Source organism: Arachis ipaensis, chromosome B4 (genome assembly GCF_059453495.1).
Source record: "Arachis ipaensis isolate K30076 ecotype BB chromosome B4, ASM5945349v1, whole genome shotgun sequence".
In the NCBI taxonomy this organism is placed as follows: Eukaryota; Viridiplantae; Streptophyta; class Magnoliopsida; order Fabales; family Fabaceae; genus Arachis; species Arachis ipaensis.
In genome coordinates, this window is record NC_142439.1 from 44,789,946 (window position 1) to 44,801,994 (window position 12,049).

General features: G+C 36.4%; 1 non-coding gene across 1 annotated transcript; it reads right to left on the reverse strand.

Moving 5' to 3' along the window:
• Positions 1–11,056: 11,056 nt before the first annotated feature.
• LOC148567387 (small nucleolar RNA R71) lies at positions 11,057–11,164 on the reverse strand. The gene has a single exon (XR_015881931.1). It is a non-coding gene; the product is annotated as a small nucleolar RNA R71 (small nucleolar RNA).
• Positions 11,165–12,049: the final 885 nt, after the last annotated feature.

Below are 12,049 nucleotides of genomic sequence, written 5' to 3' on the forward strand. Positions count from 1 at the left end.
AAAAAGTCTATGCTATCAGAGGCCAAATTCATGTGCCAATATATGTCACTGGCATTGTTAAAGTTCGCAATGCAGAAATTGCAATTCTAGACAATGATCTTGGAAGTATTGAAACCCAAAAAATGTAGGTTTCTATTTTGGATTTTTAAAAAGATTTATGTTGTTACATTTAGGATGTATGAGTATGCTGATGGTTGGTTGGTATGTCTGATTTTCATATGCTTATCATGTTGTATTGTGTTTAATATAAACTTCCTTTTCTTTTTGTTATGTTAAGTTTAGACTTAATACATCTAAATTTAATTTGAGTTTTGAAATTTGATTTATAATTCTTTTGCATAAACATTTTGTTGCTTCATTTTATACTCCCACTTTGCTATCCATGCTAGATTTGGCTGGAAATAACATTGTTTCGCTCTCAGCTAACCACCTGCAAAAATTCTATTTTTCTTTCCAATTTACAACCTCTCGTGGTCATGCATTTAAGCATCATCAAGTTTGAGTTGTTGACTTTGACAGTTAGACTCTATTTAGTTTTACTTAAATGCTTTGTTCATTGAGGATTTATTATTTTTTAGGCATTTCTCAAGTTGAAACATGAGACAAAATATGAGCACATCTTTGCTGTTCGAAATGCTGGCAAGAAATTCGAGATTGTTCTTGTTAAGTATCTCTTGTTCTCTCTACTCATTGAATTTGTTATAATTCATATCAGATAGATATTAACAGATATTGAATTTCGATTATTTGTTCTTGTGCTTATCACTTTAAATTATAAAAACCCAATTGCATCATTGAGCAGAAAATTTATGTGCTGGTTTTATATAATGCACCTTCAATTTCTTCCAGTCGAGCTGGCTCTTTTATCTATTAAGTACAAACTATGTGTAATTATAATATAAATTGAATGTCCTGACTGCTCTTGATGTGGGATATTTAATTGTTTACACTTATTTTAATATAAACTTCCTTTTCTTTTTGTTTTAGGAGAACTCTTTCTTGCGGCCACTTGGCTATCTTGAACAAGAGCATAGAAATAATTATAATTAACTATTAGTAATTGGCATTAATGAAAAAAGCTAGTGTGTATATATGTTAATAATTGGTTAATTACCTCTCTTGCTTTTGTGTTATCCCGCTAATGTATTTCTTCCTTCTTCTTGTTCTTGCTTCTCTGTCTTTGACTGATGCTACTACCTTTGGTGGTGTTGCTTCTCTTTGACTGATCCTCCTTCATATGATTTTTTTATGTGGTTTTGGTAGGTTTTGCAATGGTGAACTGCCTAGTAATATTAGTGTTTCTATTAAGGGCGTTACTTTACATCTTCATAAGGTATACTATGAATAGCTTCCTTTAATAATTGTTATTCCTTCTATTACTTTGTGCTTTAAACTCCAGTATAAGGTGTTCAGTATAAGGTGTTCAATCTGCTAATTTTATGTAATTAATTGCTTAAATGCTATTGGTTTAGAGTTTTATTTTGATAAATGAGAGTTTAGCAACCTTCTGTAATTAAAAGTATAATAAGACTCATTGATACTTGCTGTTCATCATACTGTACAAACTCCAACATATGCTTACCTTTTTTTTATGTATGCTTCCGTTTAGGGTGCGGTTTCATTATGGCCATCCAGATGTATTTGACAGATCACTTTTTATGTAATTAGATGATATTAAAATATTGAAGTTGTTATTTTATTTTATTTTTTAAAGAAAAATAGTAATAATTATGTAGAACAATACTATATGTAATTATGTTTGGAACTATTGACATTGAGAATTTTTTTATATATAGAGTTATGTCTTATAATGAGGAATTGTATTATAAAAGATTTAGTTTTTAAATTTTGATATTAAAAATAAATTTTTAATTTGAAAATATGTAAATAAGATGAGATTAATGAATGATTTGAAATTAAAAATAAATAAATAATTATAGGATTTGTGGAGGTTTAAAAATCTCACAAAATAGTTAATTTTAGTTAAATTAAAAAATCAATTTGTGGGGGGTTTTAAACTGCCAGAAAAGTGATTTAAAACCACCACAAAAGTCTAATATAAAACCCTTACTAAACATATACAAAACCTCTACTGAATAGATTATGGAAGTTTTTAAAAACCCCACAAAAGACCTCGTGGCAGCTCAAATTTTGGGGGTTATAAACCTCCAAAAATAAGAAAAAAAACTGCCACAAATAAACAAAAACTTTGTAGTGGTTGATCCCACGGAGATTGTTGGTTTGAACAAGCAATGACTATCTTGTAGATCTTAGTCAGGCAGATAAAAAATATAGTTGTTGAGAAAAACGCATAAAAACAGAATAGAGATAGAATTACTTAATTGGTGTGAAATCAATGATAAGAGAACGGTTGAGGCTTCAGAGATGCTTCCTCCTTCTGGATCAACTTTTTTCACTGTCTACTTCAACTTCTGATGATTCATTCCATGGCAGGCTGTAAGTGATTAACGCCAGGTCAGTGGTCATTAATCTCCTCTGCTTCAGATCAAACGCCAGGTCAGTGGTCATCTAATCTGAACGGGGTGAAGCTCCTGTAGTCCATTCCCTTGGTGATCCTACTCAAAGCGCCACAGACAAGGTTGGACCTTTCGGATCAGAGAATGCTGCTTCCTGATTCTAGCCTATACCACAAAGGCCCTAATCGCCCCGTACCTCGGCTGAACTGATGTCTCCAAGTCCCGAATGAAGTCGTAGAATAGCCATCTAAGAGATGTATAATCAAGCTTGTGATTCAGTACTATCCCATCAAGGACTCGCACGAACCCATGTAGAATAGGGACGACGGTCAAGTTACACTCCCAATTCATTAGGATGAAGAACGAAGATACATTTTAGAATGGAATCAAGCATAGATTAAAATAGAACAATGATATTATTAATCCATAAGAATCAGCAGAGCTCCTAACCTTAACCTTAGGAGGTTAGTGACTCATAGCTTACAGAAAGTAATTTATTCGAAAATATGGCATAAAGTTTTTGAACAAGGGTGATCCTTGTTCTATATATACTAATCTAATAACTCAGGATTACAGAAATAATATAAATTAGTCTTGTAGTGTGAAAATCTACTTTCCAGGCCCACTTGGTGAGTCTTTGGGCCGAGCTTGAGTGAAGCCACGAGTTGGTACTCCCTTTGGGGTGTTGGACGGCAGCTTTGGACTCCATTTTGGGCGTTGGACGCCAACTGCTCCCTTTTGGGCATCCAACGCCAGAAATGAGATAGGTAATTGGAATTGAACGCCAGTTTTGGGCCTTTATTTCCAGAGCAAAGTATGGACTATTATATATTTCTAGAAAGCCCTAGATGTTAGCTTTCCGTATCTGTTGAGAGCACGCCTTTTGGACTTCTGTACTTCTAGAAATTTACCTTTGAGTGCATGGAGGTCAGAATCTGACAGCATCTGTAGTCGTTTATCTGTCTCTGAATCAGACTATTCTAAAGCTCCTCAATTTCAGCCAAAAAATACCTGAAATCAGCATAAAACACAAAAACTTAAAGTAGAATCCAAAAATATGAATTTTGTACTAAAACCTATGAAAATATAGCAAAACTTAAACAAAACCTAATAAAAACTATATGAAAATGATGCCAAAAAGTGTATAAAATCTCTGCTCATCAGAACACCAAACTTAAACTGTTGCTTGTCCCCAAGCAACCAGAAACAAAGTAGGATTAAAAGAAGAGAAGAATACAATAAATCTCAGAGTTTTCAATAAAGCTCAGTTTCAATTAGATGAGTGGGACTAGTGGCTATTCACTTCTGAATAGTTTTGACATCTCACTTTCCTTTGAAGCTCAAAATAATTGGCATCTATAGGAACTCAAAATCCAGATGATACTATTGATTCTCCAAGTTCAGTTCTTTTTTATTCTTAAACACAGCTTCTTTTGAGTCTTGACCATGATCCTAAGTGCTTTGTTTTCCAGTATTACCACCAGATACATAAACGCCACAGACACTTAACTGGGTGAGCCCTTTAGGATTGTGATTCAGCATTGCTAGAATCTCCAGCCAGTGGTGTCCAGAGTTCTTAGGCACACTCTTTTGCTTTGGATCACAACTTTAACTGCTCAGTCTTAAGCTTTTCACTTGACACCTTCACACCACAAGCATATAGTTAGGGAAGTAGCTCATTTGAACTGTTTAGGTCAAGATTTTGTTTCTTTTAGGCCCTCCTAACCATTGATGCTCAAAGCCTTAGATCCTTTCTCTTGCCTTTTGGTTTAAAGAGCTATTGGCTTTTCCTTTTTCTTTCTTTTTCTGCTCTTTTTTTTCTCTTTTTTTTCGCTTCTTTCTTTTTGCTGATTTTTCTTGCTTCCAGAATCAACTTTTGGATTTTTCAGATTACCAACAATACTTCTTCTTTTTCATCATTCTTTCAAAAGCCAACATTTTTAACTCCAACATCAAACATGCACTGTTTATTCATGCATTCAGAAAATAAAGCAATGCCACCACATCAAATAATTAAATTATTCTTATTATATAACTCAAAATTTATGTATTCTTACTGTTTAAAAAAATCGAAATTTTATTCAAGTTCAATGAGATAGTAAGATGAATATTTTATACCTAATTGGTAAAACAAAAAATAGAAACTTAAATCCTAATAATGCTACTAGTGATCATGTAAATCTAAACATAAGAAATAGCAACTAAAATAGGCACAGAAGTAGGGAGGTGGAACTCAACCACCTTAATCATGGTTGGCGTTAGGCTCTTAAGGGGATAATTTCTGATGCTTCAGCACTTCTAGTTCATGCCCCTGCTTCTCTTATTCCTTGACTAGTTTGCAAACCATGCAAGTTTGGTCTTTTTGCTCCTCTCTTAATTGATCCAAGGTGGTTTGCAATTGTGCAACAGATGCTTCTAATTGGGTCCAGTATTCAATTGGAAGGATCTCTTGTGTTTGAAGAGGCTCAAGTTTCTTCCTTTTGGGATGATCATCTGGTATTCTGGAGCTTTCCATCACTTGCCTAGTGATTGGGCTATTTGCTGGGATATATGATGCACCACTATTTGGTGGTGCATTCTATGCTGAATTTAGGGGGTTTTATCACCCTTTCCCACATTTATTCACCAAAATAACATGGTTTTGTATATTCTCCTTAATTTGCTCTTAAGAGTGAAAACATGCTTTTTAGGCCCTTAATTAGTTAATTTTAATTCACCTTTGATTCCACTAGATGCCTTGATATGTGTGTTAGTGATTTCAGGTTGAAAAGGCTAGGAATGGATCAAAGGTATGAAGAGAAAAGCATACAAAGTGGAGAAATTATGGGAAATCAAGGATTTGGGATGCATTCATTGACATGCATGTGTAGTAGACGCGCACGCATGGAATGTGAAGTCGCATGGTGACATGTACGCGTACATAACGCGTATGCGTCGAACGCAAATTGCCAAGCGACACATACGTGTTGATGCTCGCACGTGACTTCATTAAAGTGAAAACGCTGGGGGCGATTTTTGGGCTTCCCAGGCCCAAATCCAACTCATTTCTGAGCCTATTATATGCAGAAATCAAGAGGAGTCAAAGGGGGAGGGAGTCATAATTGAATTTTGGAGGGAATGCTTTAGTTAGTTTCTAGAGAGAGAAGCTCTCTCTTCTCTCTAGAATTAAGTTAGATGTAGATTAGGATTTCTTAGATCTAGGTTTAATTCTTGCTTTCATCTACTTTTCCTTTACAATTTCTTGTTCTTCTACCTTTCCTCTTTCTAATTCTCTTTTAATGCAATTTATGTTTGATTTCCTTTATTGTTGAATTGCTTGTTGTTAATTCTTTGTAATTAGTAGTTGTAGATTTACTTTTCTTGCAATTTTATCTTGCTTTCCTTATGTGCCTTTGGTGCACGAAATTGTGATTACACTTTTCACAACACCGCACAACTAACCAGCAAGTGCACTGGGTCATCCAAGTAATACTTTATGTGAGTAAGGGTCGATCCCACGGAGATTGTCAGCTTGAAGCAAGCTATGGTTATCTTGTAATTCTTAGTCAGGAGATTCAAATGATATAATTGATTTTCTTTATGAAAAGTAAATAACATGAAATAAATGATACTTGTGATTCAGTAATGAGGAACAGGTTAAGGTTTCGGAGATGCTCTGTCGTCTGAATCTCTGCTTTCCTACTGTATTATTCTCCAAACACGCATGGCTTCCTTCAATGGCAAGCTGTATGATCCTCTCGGATGAAAAATACCAGGTACGATCTTTGCACGGCTAATCAACTGTCAAATTTCTCGTCTCGGATGAAAAATACCAAGTACAGCTACCACACAGCTAATCATCTGTCGGTTCTCACTAGTGTCAGAATAGGATCTCTCTATCCTTTTGCACACTGTCTTTGTGCCCAACATTCGTGAGTTTGAAGCTCGTCACAGTCATCCTTTCCCGGATCCTACTCAGAATACCACAGATAAGGTTTAGACTTTTCGGATCCCAAGAATGCTGCCAATTGGTTCTAGCCTCTACCACGAAGGTTCTAATCGCACGGACTCGGTCCGTGGATTAGAGACCCAAGAGATACACACTCAAACTGTCACCCAATGACTACATTGAGCTCAGATAGAACGGGAGTGATTTTCAGGCACGCGTTCATAAGTTGAGGATGATGATGAGTGTCACGGATCATCACATTCTCCATATTGAAGTACGAGTGAGTATCTTAGAACAGAATCAAGCGTGATTTAATAGAAAACAGTAGTAATTGCATTAGTCCATTGAAACACAACAGAGCTCCTCACCCCCACCTATGGGGTTTAGAGACTCATGCCATAGAAGATACAATGTGAAATGTAAAAAATGTCATATGGTGTAAACTGAATCTCTAAAAGTAGTTTTTATACTAGGCTAGTAACTTAGGTTTACAAAAAATGAGTAATTAAGTGTAGATAGTGCAGAAATCCACTTCCGGGACCCACTTGGTGACTGTTTGGGCTGAGCTTTCAAGCTTTCACGTGCATATGCCTAAAGCTGGAGTTAAACGCCACCCTGGGTGCCAAAATAGGCGTCTAACGCCAAGAATTATGCCAGTTTTGGGGTTTTATGCCAGAAATTTTTTGGCTAGATTTTAACGCCAATTGGGATTCTGTAGCTCCAGAAAATCCACTTCGAGTGCAAGAGGGTTAGAATCCAACAGCATCTGCAGTCCTTTTTCAACCTCTGAATAAGATTTTTGCTCAGGTCCCTCAATTTCAACCAAAAAATACCTGAAATCACAGAAAAATACACAAACTCATAGTAAAGTCCAGAAATGTGATTTTTGAATAAAAACTAATAAAAATATAATAAAAAGTAACTAAATCATACTAAAAACTATGTAAAAACACTGCCAAAAAGGATATAAATTATCCGCTCATCACAACACCAAAACTTAAATTGTTGCTTGTCCCCAAGCAACTAAAAACAAAATAGGATAAAAAGAAGAGAATATACAATAAATTCAAAAATATCAATGAAGCTTAGTTCCAATTAGATGAGCGGGACTAGTAGCCTTTTTGCTTCTGAATAGTTTTGGCATCTCACTTTATCCTTTGAAGTTCAGAATGATTGGCATCCATAAAAACTCAGAATTCAGATAGTGTTATTGATTCTTCTAGTTCAGTATGTTGATTCTTGAATACACCTACTTTATGAGTCTTGGCAGTGACCCTAAGTATTTTGTTTTCCAGTATTACCACCGGATACATAAATGCCACAGACACATGACTGGGTGAACCTCTTCAGATTGTGACTCAGCTTTGCTAGAGTCCCCAGTTAGAGGTGCCCAGAGCTCTTAAGCACACTCTTTTGCTTTGGACCACGACTTTAACCATTCAGTCTCAAGCTTTTCACTTGGACCTTCATGCCACAAGCACATGGTTAGAGAGAGCTTGATTTAGCCGCTTAGGCCAGAATTTTATTCCTTTGTAGCCTCCTATCCATTAATGCTCAAAGTCTTAGATCCTCTTTACCCTTGCCTTTTAGTTTAAAGGGTTACTGGCTTTTTTTGCTTGCTTTTTCTTGCTTCAAGAGTCAATTTTATGATTTTTCAGATTATCAATAACATTTCTCTTTTTTTCATTGTTCTTTCAAGAACCAACAATTTTAACATTCATAAACCTCACTATAAAAAATATGCACTGTTCAAGCATTCATCTAGAAAACAAAAAGTATTGCCACCACATCAAAATAATTGGACTAATTTCAAGATAAATTTCAAAACTATGCACTTCTTGTTCTTTTGCAAATAAAAACATTTTTCATTTAAGAAAGGTGACGGATTCATGGAATCATTCATAGCTTTAAGACATAGACTCTAAACTTTATGGAATAAAAAAAGAGATAAAATAAACATAAAAGCAGACAAATAATAATAAAAGAAAGGAAATTAAAGACATAAAAATAAATGACTCTAATACTAATGCTTATGTAACTCTTAAAATAGGGTTCTAATAATAAAAGTTATCACAGAGTTAGGACTCAACAACCTTGATTTTGAGGGGTAGGTGCTCCTTCAATCTGTGGGACGTCCAACTCTTCAAGGGACAGCTTTTGACGCTTTAGCTCCTGTATTTCACGACCTTGTTTCTCTTATTCTATGAGCATTTTACAGAGCATGCTGTTTTGATTCTGCTGCTCTTCTTTGAGTTGATTCACAGCTTCTTGTAGCTTGGTGACAGATGCTTCTAAGCGGGCCCAATAGTTAAATTGAGGAAATTCTGGGAGGAGCTCATGCGCCCCCCTCTTGATGAGGTTATCTTGAATTTGAGGTCCATTGATAAACCACTATTTTATGGTTTATCTTGTGTTTAATTGAGTGGTTTCATCAAGCCTTTACCTACTTATTCATATGATTTGCATGATTTTATACTCCCTTCCTAGTATTGGTTTATGATTAAAAACTTGCTTCCTAAAGATCTTTAATTAGTATATTTTAATTTTCCTTTATGGCACTCGATGCCGTGATCCGTGTGTTAAGTGTTTCAGGCTTCATAGAGCAGGAATGGCTTAGAGAATGGAGAGGAAGCTTGCAAAAATGGAAGGAACATAAGAAACTAAGGTGATGACCAGCGAACATCGACGCGCACGCGTGGCTCACGCGACCGCGTGGAATAGAGAAAAATGCAGTGATGCGTACGCGTGGATTGGAGTCTGCACGAATAACGCGAACGCGTGGACGACGTGCTCGCGTGACAAGAAAAATCGCTGAATGACGCGAACGCGTGGACGACGCGTACGCGTGACCTGCGCGATCTGCAATCTTAACAGAAAACGCTGGGGGCAATTTCGGGCCGTGTTTTGACCCAGTTTTCGGCCCAGAAACACGGAATAAAGCCAGGGAACATGCAGAGACTCGACACACACACAAACAAAGATTAGATACACAGCTTTAGACGACTTCACATATTCTCATTAGGATAGTTTTAGGTTTTTAGATATGAATTTAGAGAGGATTACTTCCCCTCTAGATTCTCTTTACATGCGTAGTTTGTTGCTTTTGCTTTTGGATATTGAAGAAGTCATTACCTCCGTTCAAGACATTATTCTAGTTTGTTTCCTTACTTACTCTTTTATTTATTTCATATTCTTAATTCTTGTTTAAAGCAGTAATTGGATTATTTTTATGAATTGTTAGTGCAAAGGATTACTTTTATTTTTAATCAATTTAAATCCCTATTTTTATTTAATTCATCATGTCTTCTTATATTTTTATGAGCGTTATATTCATGTCAATGGAGTAGATTCCATACTTGACATGGGGGTTGATTAAAAGGAGACACTTGAGTTGGAAGGCTTAAGTGCTGTTTAAACTGGAAGTTGTTGGCTAGTTCTGTATTTACTAATGCTAGACCTTCCCAAGGGAGAGGACTAGGATTTGCGAATAAGGGTTAGCTCAATCGCTTGACTTTCCTTTATTTAGTAAGGGTTAACTAAGTGAAAACAACAACCTTTTTAATACTACACTTAAGAGATCCCAACAAGGATAGAACTTCCAATTAATCATTCCCCCAGTCAAGGCCTTTTTATTCAGAATATCAATAATTATTCTTAGTTTATTTTTATTGCTTAAATTTACAATTATTTAATTTCCCATTATTCAACTCTCAAAACTCTCGAAAAATTCCTAATTAATAAAATAGCATACTTTCTCGTAACTCGTTGGGAGACGACTTGGGTTTCATACTCCTAGTATTTTTTCTATTCTAAAATTTTTGTGACACTCTTTTTAAATTGGTGAGGCGGATTTTAGCTGGTTAAGAGCTATACTTGCAACGCTGTTCTATGATATTATAATCTCTTAACTGGCCTAACTTCTGCCACGCACCAGTTTTTGGCGCCGTTGCTCGGGATTTGCAACTGTGTGCTAAATTATTAATTAGTGTACATATTTTTATCCTTATTTGCATATTTTATTTTTATTTTATTATCATGAGCTATATGTTTCTTTCATTGAATGATGCGTTCATTGCTTGATCTGAGCTTAGCCGCGTTTGATCCTGAAATTTAAAGAACTATTTCACGTATTAGGCGAGCTCGACGCAGGTTAGCCTCTAAGGGTGGTGAAGTGATTGTTATCGATTCACCAGTCTGATCTGAGGGCAAATCTAAACCGCCATCTGAGAATGAAACAAGCTCCTTTACTACTGATTCAGTTGATTCACGTGTAGATAACATGGCAGAACCTAGGAGGATTACTCTCCAGGAAGCTAGAGCCCCAGATTTTACACTGCAGTCGTATCAAGTGCATCATCCAACTCTGGCTGCAGATTTTAAGCTGAAAACTGCATTAATCAACTTGATGCCCAAGTTTCATGGCTTACCTGCTCAAGAGCCTATTAAGCACCTAAGGGATTTCCAAACAGCCTGTTCTACTGTTAGGCGTCATGGTGCGAATGAAACTTCTATTCTATTAACTGCCTTCCCATTTTCTCTTGAGAGAAAGGCAAGGTAGTGGTACTACTCCCAACCTGAAGCAACTGTTACCAACTGGGATACACTCAAGAGAAAATTTCTGGAAAAATACTTTCCAGCTGAAGTTACTGACAGACTAAGGAAAGAGATCTCATGCATTGTTCAAGGAGAATCAGAAACTCTCTATGAGTACTGGGAGCGTTTTAAGAACCTTCTGGACGCATGCCCCCATCATATGATTGACAGGCTAGTGTTAATAAGTTATTTCACTCAAGGCATGAAGCCTCGGGATAGAACCACACTAGATGGTGCTAGTAATGGTTTTCTGAAAAAGTACAAGACCGCAGATGAAGCATGGCAACTGATCAACGACTTTGTAAAATCCACCAGAAATTACAGGCATAGGAATAGCCATTCGAAAGATGTTGCAGAGGTCTCCTCCAGCACTGAAACTTCTTCTCTTACATAGAGTATATGTGAAATTACTAACCTACTGAAGCAAATGCAGTTGAACCAACAACAACAAGCTCAGCCTGCCACACCACAACAAAGCCAATAGCTAGTTCCACAAAAAAGTATGCAGAATCTGTGCTGACTATAGTAATTATATTGATGAATGCCCGTAGCTCCAACAAGAAGATAACACTCTGGCAACTACTCATAACTTTTATGACCGTCCGAATCAAGGATACAATCAACAAGGCGGTAACTACAACCAAGGAGGAAACTATAACCAAGGATAGCAGGACAACTCCAACCAAGGTTGGAGAGATAATTCCAACCATTGCTGGAGAGACAACTATAACAGAGGAGGCAGAGACAACAATGGAAACCAGAGGTGGAATAATAACAATAGACAGCAGAATCAGAACCAACCTTACAGAGCTCCTCACCTAAGATAGTCACAAGGACCCCAGCATAACCAACAATAAGTCCCACAGATCACTTATCCCACTTCCTCATCAAATGATGAGATGCTTCGTTCTCTTGCACAAGGATAACAAGACATGCAGACTACACTGAACTCTACTTTAAATGGTCTGAATGCCACTTTACAAGCTCTCACCGTCCAGATAGAATCACTACCTGCTTCCACCAACCAACCTTCAAGCTTCAATGGAATTCC